The 20,608-nt window shown below is 35.9% G+C and overlaps 1 long non-coding RNA gene across 1 annotated transcript in view; it reads left to right on the forward strand.

Annotated features, from left to right (window-relative positions):
* The first annotated feature begins 1,100 nt into the window (after positions 1-1,100).
* Positions 1,101-20,608, forward strand: part of LOC127017913 (uncharacterized) — a 165,055-nt gene continuing 145,547 nt past the window's right edge. The window contains exon 1 of the long non-coding RNA XR_007766655.1: positions 1,101-1,249. This is a non-coding gene — a long non-coding RNA (uncharacterized LOC127017913). The remainder of the gene's footprint in view (positions 1,250-20,608) is intronic.

Here is a 20,608-nt window from a genome sequence, read left to right on the forward strand (position 1 = left end):
CGGGAGCTGGCAGCCGCACACCTAGAGACCCCACTGAGTAGCGGGGCTTGGCCGCGATGCCACAACATGGATCAAGCCCCAGAGAGGGGAGGCCTGAGGCCCCATGGTGGCCTGCGAGCCTCTGCCCACCTGCCCCTGCTCCCTCCCGGGCCACCTGCCAGGGGCGGGGCTAGGGCCCCAGGTGGGGTAGGAGGGGTGTGGTGGCACAGGTGCAGGGGAGGCGGCAGCCATCTTGTGGAGGTGAGGGGAGGTGGCGACCATCTTGTGGAAATGAGGGGAGGCAATTTCTCTCACAGTTTGCTGGAGACTGCCTGGGAGATGGTTTTGAAAGCCGGTAGAGGGGGGTAACAGGAGCAGCAGAAACAGCATGTAGGCAGAGAAAGCTTTGTTTTCAAAATTTTTGTTATTAACTGTTTTAATATTTCTAAAATAGAACGTAGCTTTTGAGAGCAGAGGGTCTTAGTGTGGCCGCTCAAAGTAAAACGCTCTGACTGACTGACTGACAGGCAGCATTGTGCTCTGTGCACACAGTCTCCCCATATGAAGTGAGGTCATGGCACTGCACTCTCAGTCGTCCTTTTGTACCTATGTCCGTCTCTCCTGCCCTCCTCTGTAATGCTGGGTTTGGAAGAATGGCTTACGGTCACCACATGCCAGCCCTGAGAAGTGCCTGCTGGCAACCTTGCTCCACTGTGGGGATCCAAAATTGTGCTTGAAATGAAGTCTTGCATTTAGCTGGTCTCCTAGGGGAAGAGTTTTGGAGGCTGGAATATTTACTGTTTGGTATGGAAAGGCACAGCCTGGTTATTTGATTATGAAATGTAGTCATAGCAACTTTGCAGAGTAGGGTAGTATGGGGTCTGGGCTATGGGGTGGCTATATTAAGCCAATTACACCCAGCTTTTCAAAGCTCAAGTCTTTACTGAAATCAGGACACCTTAAATGTCATTAGGGCAGTGGCTGAATCTCTTGGGATTTGGGATTTCACTAGGCAACGAAATCGGTGAATCATATGGAGTACCCTAAATCCTGTGACGGGATGATGATGCCTGTTTATCTTTTTTTTCTCTCTAGAGTAATCTCTGAAGGAGGATCTCAGTGAACAGCAGTGCTGCAAACCCTCCAGCAGCTAAGTTGAAGCATTGGGTTTTGGAGCATCTTGCAACTAAAGGGAGGGGAGCATCAAAGGTCATGTGTTGGTGTCTTTGAGGGAGCATCTACTCCATGCCTCCAGCATGGGAGGCCAAAGGTAAGTTTTAATGCATGAATGCTTTTTATTTTCCTTTGGTCATCCTTGATATGACAGTTTATACTTTTACACAATTTTAGCAGCTATTTCTCTTCCAGAACTGTGGGTCTACAGAGAGTAGGTAGGTGAATCTCCTCCTAGTAGTTAGGCCAAGCAAAGTGGGTTTTAAGCTCTAAACAAAGCGTATACTGAAAAAAAAGCTTTTTCTGTATGGTTGTTTGTAAATAGCTGAATGAAAAAATTAGTCTGAGTTTCCTGTGTGGTAATTGAAATCCTTGTATACTGTCCTCATCTCAAGGAATATGCACCAAAGAGAAGAAGTTTCCTGTATAATAGCAGACAAAATCCTAGATTTAAAGAAGCAGCTCAGTTTGGTTGGGAGAAAGAGGTCTTTCACTACTGCTGCTGGTGTGAATGCTGTTAATGGAAAATAGCTGAGTAAAAGAGCAGTAGTTGGTTGCCATAGGTATTATTTTCCTCCCGAATCTCAGTGATGTGCTTCATACTGCTTCTAATGCCTCCATTGTGTTTTGTGTCTTTTGTTGAAAAAGCTCATATACACTTTTCTCAACTGTTTGATGTGATCCTTTGATGCACACCTAAATGATAGGACCAGTTTATTTTCTAATGCATGGAAATAACTGACTGAAAATATTTACCTAGATCATCTCATAATTTTGATAAAAGGAGTTGAGAAGCATTTGGATAATTTTTGTAGTAGTGTCTCCTGCTGAGGGAGAGAATGTGGGAAGGTACATCTTCTGGAATGTAAAAAGGAGAAGGGAGTACCAAGATTTGCTCTTGTGATGCTGATGCTTTGTACAATTTGTTCCCTGTGCTGCAAGATGCTGACAAGGGAGAATGCATACTTTCAAAGCTGCCAGAGAGTGAGGTGTTTTGGCATCTTTTCCTTCTAGGTCTGCACTGAGTGAACATGCTCTGTCTAGAAGCTGTAAAATCAGAATTTCATAAACTTTTTTCATTTGACTTGCTAATTAAGGTTTTTGAAAACTCTTTTAATTCTCCATTTTGGTTAGGAATAGACTCCACCATTGCCTGTTATTTGAAGCTGGTGGAATTAAATAAGCAGAGAGTTTGCCTGTTTATAACTTGGAAGCAAGAATGGCTCTAGTGTGAAATCTTTTCTCCTTGATTTTGAATAAAAGAGATACAGTGATTTTTATCCTAGTCTGGGAAATAAAGTGAAGTTATAGCTGCTCTTCCTTATAAGAGTATCTGATACTCTGTTTTCTTTTTCATTTTTGAGAATTGTGATACTGTAGTAATTATTTTTGCCAGGAAGTACATTAAGAATAACCTGTCTTTGACATTCACTGAATTATAAATAAGCAGTTAGAATGTAATGATAAAAAAGAAAATACCCGAGCTTTTCCAAATGGATACATATATTTATTCAGGATGATTTTCTAGCCAAGAGTTTCCTACCTAATGAGTTAGGTTAACAAATTAGTACCTTACCAGTCAATTAGCAATTTCACGCCACTGGTAATCAGTCAGTTAGTGCTGTACTGCTTCTGTTCTATAGTAAGTCAAACCAATTTGTAATTATCACTTCTCTTTCCATTTATGGGTATGAATATCTATGAGATAAAACAACTCTCTATCGGTTTATCAAAAACATAAAATTAAAAATAAGTCTGGAAATGCAGGAAGGACATTGCAGAATAACTTAGGGGTTTGCTGAATTTATTTATGCCATATAAGAACAACATAAGATTACTACGTGTACAGCAATACACAAATAATTTATTGAACTGGAGTCATGCTCTTTTAATTAGGAACTGCTTTACAAAAAGTGCATTGTTAAGAGTTGCACTGGGATACAACTGTATACAAGAAAGGTTAGGTGATTTAAATTGGGAAAAGATCTTTAAAAAAGCATGATTGTATTACTGGGAGAATTAACTTGGTAACTTGAGGATATGGATATGATTCTGTGTAGTATCTTCGTTTGGTATGAATTGATACAGATCCTTATGAAATGCTATTCTGTAAAACATTAATATTTCCTCTACTTATGTAAATTTTCATTCTGTATCTAGAACTTGAGACCAGAGCAGCCCAAATGACAATTGGAGAGAATTCCTGACAGAATGCTTCTGTTTTGCAATGTTTTGTGATGGGACTGAGAGTGACAGGGAATGGCTGTTAGCCCTTTTTGTGGCCTCTTCCCTGATGTTTTTGTCTGTTTCTGTCATTTCTGTAACTTTCAGACATGCTTTTAATGCAAGAGAGGTGCCACTTCACCAAAGCAGTGCCTTTCCCTTTTATTTGTCATCAGAGTAACCAGCTAACTCCTGTGTAACTGCCCTACATTGTGATTCAGGCAAGCTGCTGTTGGTAGCACTTGGTTTAACTGCTGCCTATGTCTGAAGGAAAGTGACTTTCATTTCATGGCAAACAAAGGCAACAAGTTTTTCAGCTTTCGCCAGAATAGGCATAGTCTGCAAGGCTAGTCAAACAGCAGCATAAGCGTGTTGGGACTTTGGATTTACTTCACAGCCGTATAAGATGATCGTGGTCTCTGGACTTCCAAGGTGCAACTTATGACCTAAAGAAAATCATAACAGCTCTCCTCAGGTCCGATTATGATGTCTTTATTGTCTTTTTGTTAAATCTTTGAGGATCTTTTGCTCTTTTTTTCCCCTGTTATTTTCTTCAGAAAGGATTTGTGTGTGTGTGTCCTACAATTTTACTGAAAATGTAGGAAGCGGCATGCACTTACTTCAAGGTCCTTTCCTAATGCTTTCCTGCCTCTGTCACTAGGAAGGAACTTGAGTGCACTTTGCAGCAACCTTTCTAATGTACAGAAAGCAGGAGGAGAGTACAACATAAAAATTGACTTTTATAATACATTCTTTACTAAATAATAAGGTATGTTAGAAAACAAAAGTTGCTATAACTGGCTAGAATTATTAACTCATGGTACCTTTCCCACCTCAGATCTTGAAAAGAGAAGAAAAGCTTCATTTTTATGTTATAAACCTTCAGGAACCACAAGAATCTAAAACTGTACGGAGAAATTCTCTCTTAGCTACTTTTTCTACCTTCTCTCCCTATACTCAATTAGTAAAGATTTTTGTGCATACCTTTCCCATCCACAACAAAACTTGTGCTTGGAAAACATTAGAAAAACGGGTTTACAGCTTCATAATATTATAGAATACTGACAGAATATGAGTTTACTGGCAGATCTGGTGTTCTGTATGGACGGGAAAAATAAAAAAATTTTTATATGCATACAGTGTATCTGTGTGTATATAGATATGTCACATCATGACTTCCTAGAATATGGAATACCTATGTCATCACTTTGTGATCAGTGTGTATTGACACTTTTGGCACAAAGTGGGTTGTTGCAAATTTTCAAAATGCCATGTATCAGGAGTAAGCTGAAAAATACTTTATCTAGAAATTTGGGGAAATATCTCTGAAATATTCCAGCAGCTTCTTTCTGAGCTTCCTACCCTAATTATTGTGTTGAGATGATCTTCTGAGAAGTTTGGCATCCAAACTTTCCCCAAGATGCTCACAGGAAGGACTGCTGTGAGGAGCTGGTCTGTCTCTGACAGCTGCCAACATCTGAACTGCGCCCTTGCTCACTCCCTGTCAGATAGGGTCTTGCACATACATCATCCACCTTCTTCATGTGGGTGGTCATATGGGAGTGGAAATATGTTTTTGCCGTGTCCCTGACCAGAATAAAATGTTCCTTAAGGCACGTTGCTTAATGCTGCATAATGGTAAGGCAACCACTGTGACCAATAAGTGAGAGGATATACATATTGTCTTTCTAGGGTGGGAATGAAGAGAAGGAAAGGAGGGTAATAATGGTGAGAATAGTTTTAAATCTCAAACAGTTATGATGATGATGTTTATTAATATTTTAGTTCTAATAACAAAAATGTATATTTTGGGCAAATGGAAAATGAGGTATTAACTTTCTACCACTCTTCTATTTCCAAGGTATGCTTTCCATCCCATAATGTGCCAACAGTGAAACAGAAAAGTGTTCTAATAAGCTATGTTATTGCTGAAATAACTGCTAGAATTAATGACGACAATTTGTTGTTAGAAGAAAACAGTTTTAAACAGAACACAAGCAATGAAATAACCATGCTGCAGTTAAAGCAGATTTTTTTTTTTTGTCAGTAATGAGATTTTTAACAGAGGGTAGGTGATTCTGTTTGCAGAAGGCCAAAAAACCCTACTTACTCAGTCTCATTTAGTTATCACCAATGACATGGAGAGCTCTTAAAAGTGAGGAGTCATACTATGTACCTGAACTCTCTCTTTAAATTTAGTCTGAGTTTTTTAAATTCAAGGAACTGTATTCAGCTAGGGAAATTAATGAATATTACACTGAAATCTTATGCTAATGAATATTATAGTCAAAATGAAATCCTTTGTTTCTCTCAGTTTACCAAGTTCATCTCTCAGGATACATTGTCTAAAACATGTCAGCTTTTAACAGAAGAGGCAATTCTTATCTTAAATTACAATTCCATTAAAATCTTATTGGGGGAAAGGGGGGAATGCTGTAATTCAACTCTTGGTAGTGCTTTTGTTATACTGTCTCTGCTGATGTCAAAGGCCTGGTGGTGTCACTGTGCCACAAAGATAGATATATCTTGGGTTGGTACCTTAGTGATGCTGCTTACTGGTTCGAAAGATTGACACTAGAAAAAATCTTAGGGGAAGAGTGTCAATGAAGTTGAAGAAGGGGAGTAGAGAGTGTGCTGTTTCCTAAATGCAGAGGATTTAGATGATCCATTGCATGCTGTATACTACATCTCCCAGTGTAAATCTAAGGAAAATGTTATTTTCTTACAATTAAGATATGCAAATGAATAAAAGTTCCTTTCACAGAGCTGTCTAGTTTCAGAGAAGATAAGGACTTTAGGTTAAATAACTTCCACAATTAAAATATGTAGTGTTTTCTCTTGCATACATGGGTTTAAAGCTCCTATCTATTACTAGATATTTCTATGTATTGTTTAGCAGTACAGTGAATAATTCAAAGTACTGTTCAAAAATAGATCATAAAATAATGCAATCTAGAGCCTTCAGTGAGATTTAGAAGGAAAAAGCTCAGATTTACGGGAAAAATAGGAAAGGCAGGGGGGCTTATTTTGCTTATTGCTGCTTAGGAAATTTATTTTTTTCTTAGTATTTCTTTGATTTATTACTTAAGATATTCTGATTAATTAAATAGCTGAGCCAAGTTGTTTTCAGAGTAAAAGTTTATATATTTGTGTATAAAATTGTTTATACTTAAGTCATCCTTCTACCAGACCAGGAAAAAATTTTAAAAATCCAGTACTGAGAATACTTTAATGAGAATTTACAGTGTATTTTATACTCTAAAGATACTAAGTTATAGGCATAGTTCAAAAATATATTAATTGTACTTTTTCCTGTGCTCACAAATTAGCATGCAAATTAAACAAGTTGCAGAGTCACTGAATTGGCACAGAAAGGCTAGCTCAGGCTCATAACCATGCTGTGCGCGATGTTTGTCCATTATCTGCTCAGCTGAGTCATTTTGACTTTGAGCCCTGTCAGTGTAGCATAGTCAGGCCCAGTGGGAATGCTGACAAAATCGTATAGTCAGACTTGGGATCTCATAAATTCAGGATTGGGTGTGTGTCGTCCCCGTCCCCCCCCCCCCCAAATTTTTTTTTCAAAAAAACCTCTTATCATCCACACCTACTTCCTCTCATGCTGTAGCTCATGAAAATTTTAGTTGTCAGTCTTAGTTAATTAGCTTAGCCTGCTTTGTTTCATAAAGAAGTTATTGACTGTATGACTTTGAAGGTTAGTTTTGTGTGCAGAAACCTAGTAGAAGTCTGGCACAACAGCAAGTATCGTTTAAAGAACTTGGAAAAGGCCCTTGTGTAAATGGATCTCTCAAACAATGATTATAACTTGCCATAAATTTTTATTACTACTTTTTAAACTAGTTTTTAAAAAACCTTTAAGATTAATTCAAAACAATACATTTAATTACCGCAACAAACAACTATATGCAATTCAGACGTGACAGGTAACGTTAGCTTAGTTTTGTAAATCAATGTTTCCTTAAACTTGTTACTCTCTAAAATCACAACAGAGCAAAGCAAAAACATACAGAACAAATATGTCCAGCCAAGTACTATTTCTGAATAAAATAAGCTTAGGAATGTATGAACTGGTTCAAGCTTCAGGTCTTTTCATGAAAAAATACTAGGAAATATTTTAATCATTTTTGTGACCATGTGATATTTCTCTTCCCAGTTTCAGTAGTATTAAGTTCAAAAGAATATTAAATAAAGATGGTAACTATTCATTTAAAGCCATCTTCTAGTTTGAACGAAGTCGTCTTTATTGATATCATCTGTTGTGGTTACAGCAAAACTTACAATCAGATCATTAATGATGCTCATAATGACAGATCAAGCTTATGGACTAAATAGACAAGAGACATAAAAGGAGAGACTGGAAAGAGAGATGGAGATAGTGGGTTGCAGCAGAACCAGAAATAGGTTTTGATTTTTTACATTCCTCTGACAATATTCTACTATATCACTTTCATATTCATGTAAGTGTTCCGAGGTTTCAGCTGGTTTTTTGGCATGCTTATTTTAGTACATGGTATAATAAAGTGGAAAATCACCTCTGTGTAGAAAATTACCCAAATAAAGAAAACCTCAGCCACGTAATGCCCACAGAATCCATTTAAAAGAATACTAATGTTATTAATTTTACATGATCACTAATAATACATGAAAAACTACTGAATGTAATTTTTTCCCCTGCAATGTAATGAGTACAAAGCAAAAGTAGGGTGTTTTCAAATCAGAACATCAGTAAGGTGAACTTTCACACATGTGAGGAACAAGTTTAAGCACTTTTTATTAAAAACTAGAACAGTCCACCATTGAAAAGCAAGATGCAGATCCTTAGCTGATGTAAAGGTGCTGCCATGTGTTCAGCTGATTTGCACAGCTGAATTCTACCAGAATGAAATAAATGAGGATAAAGGTGTGCTGCTTCAAACAATCTCAACAACCACTCTCTCAAACTGTCATTTATGCAGTCAATATTAGTCAAATATGTAGACAACTGAATTTTGAAAGCCAGCTGAGACTTGAGATGTTTGCAGATTTCTAATGTGTAAAAGAGGAGGAATAAACTTCTTAGTAAACTCTCTGATAAACATGGAAACTACTCCTCCGATTCAGTACAACGGTTTGTGCCTTACACACAATATCACAGGACTGTTGCAGTTCCAATACTGGCTACCAGTCACTGGAGTAGTGCAGGTTCTACAGGTACATAAAGATGGATATAGAAATCATCACAATCAAAAGCTGTGAACTGTTTTGTTCAACTCTTTTGTTAGTCTTGTGTTAAATACCACATTTGTTGTAAAGTAGCATTGTTAGAGAATGTATAATTAAGAACACGCTAAAAAGATATTTGTTTAATTTGCTTTAAGATTTGGGGGTTCTTCTGATTGCTTTTATGCTCCTTTTGAAAGCATGATACGCACTACATAATTCAGTGTTGCAACTTACAATTCATGAACAAATAAAAATACAAAAGCCCAAAATACTAAAGAACCTGCTGATTAAACCAGAGCTTCAGTGCCGATAACTATGCATAATGCGCATTATACTCTGAAGGCAAAACCCTACCCAGCTTTTTGAATGCCAATTTTTTAAGTTGCTAAAACTGTACAAGTGCTGAGAAGGTAGATGATCTTGTTTATTTAGCAAAATCAACCTTTTAACAGAACAAATGTACAGTTTATTCTTTATTATCAAGGAAATTCTATAGCAACCAAAAGTAAAACTTAAATTCAATTACAGTCAAATGAATTATCCATGGTATCTGGAGTAATGAAAGCCAGGCTCCTCATTATTATGGGAAAGAAACTACTCAGCAGAGAGATTTAATATCATTCCCTAACTGATTGATGAAGGAAAAGCTTACTAGAGAGAATTTGTGAAATCACTTTCTATTTCTTATCTTTATTGCCTGCTCCTTGTGATAGAACAAAAATTGACTTTACAGTTTTCTAATCCCATGAACATCCAGCTTTCTGTCAGCAACAAGTTCTATGTGTTTTGACCTTGTTTTTGAGAAATTCTGAATGACATTGGATGTAAAAGTCATCTTTGCGAGTAGGCAAGAATGAGAAGGACAGAGAACAAAATAAGGTCTCTGAAAAATTTTAAATATTGAGACAGGGAAAAATATTTTTTTAACAGTAACACTGTTATTTTAAAAAAACATTATTTAAATAACAATGTTATTTTAAAGTAACATTAAAAAAAGTATTTTTAAACAACACAAAAAATTATTGCACTAGACTAAACTCAGCAAGTTTGTTTTGACTGAAAAGATATTCTTTACTCATGCTGATGAAGTGTTTCAGTTAAATTAGTACTCTAAAAATTGAGGTATACAAGCTCCAGCCGTGTGGTATCCAAATAGCCAAACGTCTTCTACCCAAGCATGTTCTGAATGTATCACTGCTCCAGATAGTAATGTCACAATCTCAATGCACATGTAATAAATTCAAGATTAAATTGATTTCAGAGTTCTGCCTTCTTTTTATAAAGTTATAAATATGTAGTGGTTAGCAGTTACTGTAGTGGTTAGAGTGGCAGTTAGCTCTTAGTCTCTTATCTCTTAGTCTATTGCTGAGTTTTACGAGACTGGAAATCTTAGCTATTGTACTTACTGCTATTTCACCTTAAAATCTTTTTTGCCATTTTCAAAAGAATGATGCTGATTCAGTTGTGAGGTTTGTTGATGACAGTAAATTGCATTGCAATCCCTTTGGAATATTCATTTTATGATTAAAAAAAACCCCAAACATATATGACTTCATGAATGAAGTGCTTTCAGTGTGAATATAGTAATGTTCCAGTCATTCTAGTAGACTGACTCAGACTGGAATGTTCTCTGTAAAAGTACTGTTAAATACTATGTCAGGTTCCTTACAACCATGACAAATGCTACTTAGAAGTCTGAAAAATGTGTTTATTTGCCTAGCCTTTGGAATGTGAGTATTGCTTTTAGATTTTCATCCTTCAGTTAAGCACATGCACATTTGAGATATGCAGTGCTTGTGTTTTAATCCCTTCTCCTCCAAATTGTATAATTGTTGGCCATTAATAATCTTTGTCTTTCTGTCTCTTTCTCCCTTTTAATATATGCTACTGACAAAAGTGTAGGACCCATCTTTCTTAATTTCTGTATCTCTTAAAAAACCCCATTTATTATTTCCAGTAAAATAACAGTAGTAATACAAATGCCAGCTCTGAATTATACGTAATTTTCATTTCTAGCTGCCAGGCACTCCACCTGAATTTTCTTTTGTTTTTAAAACACTTTGAGTGATTTTTATTTCTTGCTCTTACAGAAGAATTTCTGAACTCTAAAGAGCAAACAAACAAAAAAACCCCCTAAGCAATTCTTTAAGTTGACATTTAGTAAATCACAACTGCTGCATTTCACCATGGTAGGACTTAAGCTTAATACAGAAGATCGTATAAGCTTAATGCTTTTCCAGTGCTTTTACTTATGCAGCTGTTTATTACATTTTTAAAGGTCTGTTAGTAATTTGTAGTGTTTCTTGGCAGTAAGGCATATTTGTTTTATGCTTTTATTAATTAAAAAAAAATAATAATTGTAAAAGCCAGGACCATATCAAGGCACAAAAATGTTTTATAATTAATAGCCTATGTTTTATCAAGCTTAGATTTTTTCTTCTGTTGTTTTCTTGAGACTGATGCAGTAATTTATGAAGATTGCTGACAGAGAACCATGAAAAATTGTTGAATTAATACAAATATACTTTATAAGGATTTTTCCACTTTATCATATCTGTGCTATGGTGGGTGGTCTGGTGGCCAGTTCATCAGTCTTCTGAAAGTGGTACACAAAATGAGTAGAAGTGGTAGCACTCAAGAGAAATTTAGTGGCTTATTATTATTACTTAATATACATAATATATTACAAATATATTGTTGTAGCAGTGAAAGAAAGTGGCTGCACCTACACAGGGAAGGATAGGTATTTTACTTCAGGTATCCCTCTGGTCTTGCATTTTACCCCCACTACATTTTGGTAGCTCTAATGCTTAGCTACTGAAGGAGAAAAGGGACTAGGGATCTGAAGGAAATTAGGGGACTAATTTGCTAGATTAAGCTTTGATAACATTACTGGGGGCAATCCCACCTTTGTTGTGACAGCAGTGAACTCTCTATACTATCCAAAATTACTATACTGAATCCTTATTGTCTAGAGTGTTCTCTGTGGGCAGTCTTCAGTCCCTTCTTGTCATTCAGGTTCTCCTGAGTTTTCCCCACATACGTAAAACAAAGAGATGGCATTGTAGGAGAAAGAGAAAACGGGTGATGCCAGATAAGCTTCTGTATCATCTATTCCAGAGAAATAGTTGAGGAAAAAAGTCTAAATTTGTGCCATTCAGAATGCTACATATTCTGAAACAGGAAGCACATTATGCTTTGGACTTGGTTCATTCTAGAAAATTATATATGTTGCCCTATGCAAGCATATGTTTGTATATGTATATGTCTGTATATGTGTTATGATACGTTATATATATGTACTGTTGCCATATGTATTTAAAAATATATATATGTGGTTGAATATGTATGCACATGGGTAAACATATATTTATGTAATCTGTAGACTGAATCAAGCCCTAAGTATAATATCCTGTTTCTTTTGGAATAATATGGGGGGGGGGGGACACCTTATACATATACGGTAACATCTGCTCTTGCCACCCACTTGAGAAATTAAAATATAACAGAAGGGAAGAAACATCTGCCCTCTGGAAATCATCAGAGCAACCAGCGTGTCCCAGAGCGGCTCAGAGCGCAGCAGTCTGTCACGCACGTGTGCAGCTCCCAAGTGACAAATGCACTGTGCAGCAGAGCAGTGCATGTGCTTCTTACAAGTGAAAGCCAAGAGTTGTATAAAGCTTTCTAGGTGGTCATGTCCACAGTTCATTGCTGGAACTGTCAAAATGTTTGGGTTATTTAAGACCACTGGACTTTGCTGCTGTAGGCTTGTAACTTAAGCAATGCAAAATTACAAAGAGGAGTTAAATTCAGCTGAACAGTCAGATTGCCCTTACAATCAATGCTGCTTTAAAGATCATTTCATTTAAGTTATCTGTGTCTTGCTAGAACTGATCTCTCTTGGGTTTTTTTTCCTTTACTATTTTCCAAAGACCTGAAACTAGCACAAAACTTTCTTCTCCTATGTTTTGTCAAACTAAATCTAAGAAACACTTTAGACAACTCTGGTGTTCTTGTACATATTCTTATATTACATATTCATGCAAAGAGAGTAAGAAGAAACAGTATGAGACAACTAGCATCAGTGACAATACCTATGTATTGTATTATTAAATTAAGTGGGCCTGTTCACACAGTGGGAGGAGAAGGGAGAGGATGAAGGGCATCCTCCTGGTCATCTGTGTTGACAATTCTTCTGTCATGCATCTTTCCAGTTGAAATTCATTCTGGTGAAACAATTTTTTTTTTTCTTTTTTTCTTTTTTTTTTTGAGATCTGTCCAGCATGTTCTACTGAACCTGAAAGTCAGGATAGTTTGCTTGCACTGTAATTGTTACTTGAAGTTGGGAATTACAGTTCCGAATATTACCTTTCTGTTATTTCAGGGAATAATATTTCATGGTTCTTATCACAAAATATAACCAAATTTATAAGTAAATCTGGGCATGATCGTGATTTTACTGTTAAAATTAAACTGAAAATAACCTCAAAACTACTCTTCAAATCTCATTAGCCCTTTGTATATTTTTGATGTTCAGGATGTAAAAAGGGACTCTGGAAAAATACGTACTGGTTTTCAGACTTGTCAGTGATACATGTTACTATTCATAAAGTCAATGGTTAACTACCAGCCTGTTGTCTAAAAAGTGTTGGTTGATTTGCTATCCCTGTCACTGTGGTAGAGTTTGTTCTTGGAGTGTCTTCAAAGTAAGAATTTATTTTCAGTGGCATTTCTACATCCTTTTATAGCCATTCAAAGTTAGGTTTGTTCTGAGGCACTTATGTAGAACAACACTGATTAAAGTCAACTAAAGATCTGGCCCAGAGTGTTTATTTGGTAATATAGATAAATCTAGCCACAACTCTAGGTCCAGGCACTGGAGGCGTGTTCAGATCCTTGCATTAAGGTAACATTTTTTGTGATAAATATGATGACACACTTCCAGATCACAGAAAATAGGTGTTATTTTCCCTTCTAAGCCCAGTAGGGAGTAAGTCACAATTATTCTCAGAGAATAAATACATCCATCAAGAGCTTCATTTCCCAAAAGAGGACAAGAAAGGTCTATCAGTCTGCAAGATCAGATAGGAACTTTACTGAGACTCCTTATAGGAGAGACCCTTTAAAAACGTAGGGTACTTCTTTTTCTTTCAATTCCCAGGGTGAGAAAACACTTCAGGCATGTTCTGTGTCTGTGTCCTCACTGGCACAGAACCTTTCACTCTTGATGCCTACAGCCTGTTTTCAGGAGACATGCGATGAGTCAGGTCCATTACTAGGACTAGCTGTGATGTTTTTATCCAATTTTCAGGCTCATTCTCCTCTACAGGGATGGGAAATTATTATTACTTAGCTGTAGCATACAAAAAAGAGCACTAGAGTTAGACCTCAGAGGACTTGCTTCCAATGCTTGAATGAACACAGTTCCTTTGCTGGTGTGCAAATGTTTCACTCATCTAGTTCTGCTTATTTAGTTTGTGCCCAGACCAATTTGTTGCATGTTCTGTGGCTTGTTTACAAACAAAGTACAGAAGGCCTCCAAATTTTGCAGCCAATGTATTAACAGAAAGCCCTCTCCCTCCCCCTCAGAACTTCTAATTGGCCACTTCTTTTTTGAAGCTTTCCGTTGCTTAGTTGTTTAGATTTTCTTTTTTGCTTCAGAAGATAAACAGGTAGACTCTCTACTATTGCAGACTCATTACTACACCTTGGTGCTGAAAGCCGGGGCAAGATATTTTTCATAAACTTTTGAGAAACAGATATTAGCAGAAGAGAGAGACTTGTAATCACTATACCAAATGAAACTTTTTTTGTGCTGTGCAATGGCTGAATATTGAATTTTTAGACAGTAGGTCTTAAATTTTCAAACCTGCTTTAAAAAACAACAAGAAAAATGGGTAAAGTGTGAAAATTTCCCAGTAGTATTTTTTTGTCTTTTATATTCTAGCCATTTAACTTACAGTGTAGCTGATAATTTTTACTTTCTGAAGGAGCTGATGTGTCAAACTTTTGATTGGTTAGGGATTTTCTCCATGATTTTACTATAAACTGGCCAAACTTTTTGCTGAACACATACATATGCAAATACAGATGTATGTTGAAATGTGGGATTCATATTTTATTTGATATTTGCCACGAACAATTAAGATCTCTTTGTTGTCAGTAGGCCATTGATTGATCCATTGAGACTCTGCTATTCTCTCTTCAGCTGGTTACTTGAGCAAAGGGTTAATCCAGTTTTGGTTCCTTTGTCTGTCATTGCCTCTTCTTTCCCTTTCTCTGTGATTTAAACAGAATACTTCAGTCTCCCAGGCTGTCAATCTGTCATTTTTCATGAGTGCTAAATACACTAGGGGAAAAAAGCAATTTATGATATTTTCACAACTGAGGAAGACTGGATGGCTCGGGAGATTGGTAATGAGCCTAGATACTGAAGTTACAGATACAGCATAGAGCTACACATGCTACTCACAAATTCAAAGATGTATCTATAGAGACACCCTATAGATTACACCAAAGAAACTGAAGATGGAATGCTGTTGATGGGACATGATTTTCTTGTATATGATTGCAGTAAACTTGAACTGAAACACCTTGAAGTCCAAGTTTAGCAAATGAAATTCTTGTCATTCATGCTTTTCCCAGCTGTTCTTCTTTCAGGAATCTACTGCAGATGGACCTAGCACAGAGTGAATTTTCTCTTCTTGGCTTCGGCTGTGCTTAATAGTCAGCTCTCATACAATAGAAATGTGATATGAAGTTGATTATTTAGACCATTGTGGTATATCATATTATGGCATACTGTAAGTCCAAAGTAAAAATGTGTGACCAGATTTCCACACTTAAATAATGCAAAATATATAAAAATAATGCTTTGAAAGAAAGCTTTCAAATGATTTTTTTTTTCCCTGTGAAATTAAATTTCAGAATATTTTCAAGACTTTCTTGAGCTTTTTATTAGGGAGTTTTATGCCTAAATACTGTCTAACAGAAAAAAACGTTTCAATCAAAACCAAAGTTTTCAGTGGGCAGCTGTTCAAACAAAAATTTCAAACAACAGTGGTCTGTTGCATGTGGAGACTCTTCAGGAAATGTGTTGAATTGCACTACTCAAGTTTCACTAAGATTTGATGATCTCCAGGAGCTTTCGGCTCCAGTTATTTTAGTCCAGTGATGTGAGGCTGCACCTAACTTTGAAAATTCAGAGTCGCGGTCCACTCTGAATGTGGAGAATAAATCACTACTTTTGGAAGGATGTTAGCAGTATTTATAGTTTATTCACTAGCCATTTTGAAATTATCTGAAATGTTTGTTTATATTTCGTTGATTGATGTAGGGTCTTTTGAGATTAACAAAAGGTTAAAATTGCGTAGAAGTGTGGGTGGCTTGTTTGATTGGAAGTGTATGACACTCTCCTAACAGGAGCTCTTAAGTATTTTAGCAACTTTTTCATTTATAACTAGTTAAGCGATATGGATTTTTCCAAGATAATAGGTGAATTAAAGTGCGTGGCAGGTAAATGATGCTCATATCCTGCTATTTTCCACCACCTGAAGCAATGTCTGAAAAATTTAGTATCAAAACCCACAACCCCTCCCACCCCAAAACAACAACAAGAAAAACCCCCGACCCCAAAACGCTTCAACAAAATAATCTTCATTCTTGTGGGATGCATCAACATCTATTGCCTTGTAAAATATCTGATATGACAAGACGTTCATTTTACAATGTTTAAACGTGAACCCTGATCAATAATAAAGCAGTTGCTTTCAATAACTCTGACACCATAGTTTAAGGTTGAATTTCAAACTAAGGCTATCTTAGCAATTTACTTTCATACAAGACACGTGCAGTTGTCTTCCCAGAAGCTGAACAGGATAATCTTTAATGGTCTTTGTAGTTTGGTTAGGAGGTGACATGGGAATGCACTTAATCTCTTAGCAAACTAGATCCATGAGGGAAGGAGTAAAGGTATCTACTCGCAGCTAATGCAAGTATTACAGTGCCTTTTACATACTTGTATATTTTACATACTTTATAGACGTGTATTTTTTCTATAAACAAAATATTAGTTTTTCCACTTATTACCTATCATTAGATATAGTTTGCTCATAGTTTTTATATGGACATAAGGAGTACATAGGGAGGAAAGTAATCTGTAAAAATATGCCCAGGTCAAATAATTGGTTTCAAATGCTCTTATTTACGACTTGAACCCTCCTCTACAAGGACTGTAAGCAAAAAATGAAGAACCTGACTCCCCGGAATCTAGAACGTATTCAGGTGTGAGACTTCCAGTTCAGGCTACTGGAATACATGGTTCAGTTCTGTTCACATACAAATGTAATCAAGGTGAATATTTAAATTGGAAATCTTAGTTTATAACTAAGAGCTCTGTCTCTCAAATTTCTAGGCATTATTTCCACGTGCCACTTATTTTTGGGTACTATTTTGTATCTGCATAATTCATCCTTAATTGGTGATTAAAAAGCGTTCTCTCAAGAATAGCCATTTTGTCTCACATTTGATTAAAATGACATACTATTTACATTTTCAAGCCTGTGTTCAGTCACAAATATTGAAAAGTTCATGTGAGAACATATATTATTTTTATATGTATTTTTATATAAGTTAATGAATCTAAAATTATGAACATAGTGACACACCAAGTGAATAGCATGTCAGATTTTGGAGTTATCTGATCTCTTTGCATATATATTTTTGAGTCACATGCTTGCTTACCTATGTTTGTTCAACTAAGCCTATGCATATCTATTTATATTTGACTATATCTAGACATACATATGCATATACACTAACATGCAGAATATTAGTTCCTACAGTGTTGTATGGATGATGGCTGATGATAACTACTTGTTTGTAATATAGAGGGAGAGCTAGTCATGACATTTGAAGCCCTGTTTTTCCTACATGCTGAATCACATAAAATGAAGATAAAAGTACACAATGGCCTTTTTTTTTTTTTTTTTTTAAGTGTATATACAGCTTTCACTAATACATTTCCATTTGGAAAAGTGATGTTGAGTCTCTTCAATTTGGTAAATGCATGAGTATTACCTCGTGTTTCTTTCTACAGTATAAAATACTCCTAGCAAAAGAGTCTGCCTAAGAAGTAGATTAAAATAATAACTACATTAACGTGGGAATTCTGTAAGGCCTGAAGAAGTCTGCTTCACTACAGTTTAGATTTTAGGGAATTTTGAAATTATAGGCCTTCTTTAAAACATTCTGGTTTGACAGAAAGAAGCTACAAAGAGAATTTAAAGATTTTCACTTATGACCATCACTTACAGTTCTGAGGTTACCTGATGTAAACTAAATTCTATTTTTAAAAAGCTATTGCTTTTAACTGGCACAATGTTGTAGTTGTAGAAACTAGCATGAATGAATTTCAAAACTATCACTGACTTAATGATTACAGAATGAAGCTGTCTTTAATTCATCATCTTTGCCAGATACAGTTTTTTTTTTTTATTCACGGGTTTGAAAAGAACATTATTGCCATAATTACATACTATCTGACAGATGGTACAACGGCAGTGATGTATCATGTTTTACTGATATATTTCTTTATCAGATGTTCACACCAGAAGTATTTACCTTTATATAACATTGACATCAATTGTGCAGGCTGCAAAACAGATTTATTCCTCTGGAAAGGTGTTTTTAATAAAATGAATACAGTGACATTTGGAACTGCAAGCCTTGAGGCATTTGTATCCTGTACCAAAAAGCTTAATTAACTCATAGCTTAGGATGTTTTGGTGTGTTTCTTTTCATCACCATCACTAACAAAATTAATCAAGTATATTACCAACTGAAGTAAAATAAGCAGTACTATTAAACTTGGTTCATGTGTCTTATGGTAAAATAAAAACCTCGGCATTGGTATCACTGAGAAACCTCATAGGATGGGAAACTTATGGGTCTTCCCCTTGTCAGTCCTGTAATCAATACCAAAACAGTACCGGTTAGCCAAACATCAGAAAACAAGTCATACTGGACATCAAATTGATGAACATTAATAGTTCAGCAGTTAAAAACTTCTGTATTCCCTCGCCTTCTATTGAGGCTTATTTTGTTAGAAATTCAATGGCTCAATTGAAAATTCCATTGGAAAAATCTTGACTATGCGTCCTTCAGTCTTGGTACCATTTTGCTCTTTATTTGGTCTTGTGCTTGCATCTCAGCAGATGATTGACCTTTAAAGTGCTCTCCTATTCTGAAAGGCAAATGAATAATAATTTTAAAAAATACTTTTGTGGTACTAATGTTTATTGCCCTCATAATTTTCTGAGGTTACAAGAACAATATTTGGGAGGTTTCTTCCTGACTGCGAGCACTATTGATAGGTTTTTGAAAGACTCAATGTGTTCATTTCATGTCATGGTTTTTACTTATGATACAAGACACCTTGGAAGAAACGCCTTGCCCACTGCTTATTCACTATCAAAATACTCAGCCATGAGATATATCTCCATAGAAAACCAAACTTCACTAGTTCCACTCCTTGCAGAAAAACTTGCATGTAGTATATTGCTGCAGGTATATAATTTCTCATATTTTACATAAGGGTCTTTCATACACTGAGATTCTAGCTAGCTAGATGCATCTTAAAGGAGTTATGCCATTTATTAGCCAAAATAGACAAAGATAAAAGTTTGGTGGTTTTGGTTTTTTTTTTTTTTTAAATAAAAGCCTTGATACAATTGTAGCATAGACTGGCTGGAAACTTGCATTCCTTTACTATATTCTCAGCATAAAAGCAATGCAGTTGTCTGTCAGAAGCTCTCCAAAGTATAGGCATGTGTGTTTACTGTAGTCAGAAAGAAAACCTAATAAATACATGTATATATGCATGCATGTGTATAAATGATTACAAAACTTGGCTGTTATGCTTTTTTTTTTTTTTTCTTGGTAGCAGAGATTTTGGTTTTTTAATCTGAAACCCTTAATAGCTTTGGCAGTATTGGCAATCATCTTATAACATAGGCAAGGGACAGCCGTATTTTTGCTATGTGAGAAGATTTACATACTACTGAATGACTACATTTTGGCTTGGAGTTTGATACCTAAAGGCAAAACAAATAGTTGTTTGAGCTAAACTATTGGTTTACAGAACTGCATGTTTTGCAATACTCATAACCATGTGTCTAAATTATCCGCTAGTAAGTTACATGTACAATATCCAATTGTGATATAACTTACACTTACAAAAGTATGAGAAAGAAATGTAACTTTTCAGATAAAGGCATTTTTTGAATATACAGCTGCCATATTGAAATCTTGGCATATTTATGCCTTCTGTGTACTCCGGAAAATCTTAGCCATGCAACCCACTATATGCCTAGGGATCAGAGTTTCAAAGCATTAACAGCTAAAGTTCTGTACATAGGGAAGGCAATGTTTTTTCTATGACTTCATTTATTTATTGAGATTCATTTTCCTTATGAAAGTGCTAATTATGTCCATGACTGAACAGACATTGAGTGCATTAAAAATCAATAATTAATTACAATTCACTAGTAAGAAAAGATGGAACAGGTGAGAATTATTAGATGGAGTTGCTAATAGGATAAGATAGGGTTTTGTTAGATATCTGAAGGACTGGAGCCTAAACCTTGTATTCTGTCTTGTTTTGGCCTTAAGCTGAAAGGCAAACTAATACCTATCAGACTATTCATCTGTCTCCACTTGCAGATTCATTATTAGCTGCAACTTTTTATACATGAAGGATAACTAACTCATCAGTGAATGGTGAACCATATCAAAGATGGTTTAATTTTTGGCACTTGTACCGATCTGAAGAGTACATTGTAGCCAAAGCAGAACACAGTGAGGTTTAAAAATTATCTGCCTCTTATCCTCCAAAACAATGCAAACAAAATTTCTAACAGAGTATGAATGCAGGCTAAGAGGCAAGGTGATATTGATATGGGGCCACAGACCTGAAAAAAGACTACTTCAAGTCCTTGTATAAGTTGTTATTCTT

This window comes from Gymnogyps californianus, chromosome 6 (genome assembly GCF_018139145.2).
Source record: "Gymnogyps californianus isolate 813 chromosome 6, ASM1813914v2, whole genome shotgun sequence".
In the NCBI taxonomy this organism is placed as follows: Eukaryota; Metazoa; Chordata; class Aves; order Accipitriformes; family Cathartidae; genus Gymnogyps; species Gymnogyps californianus.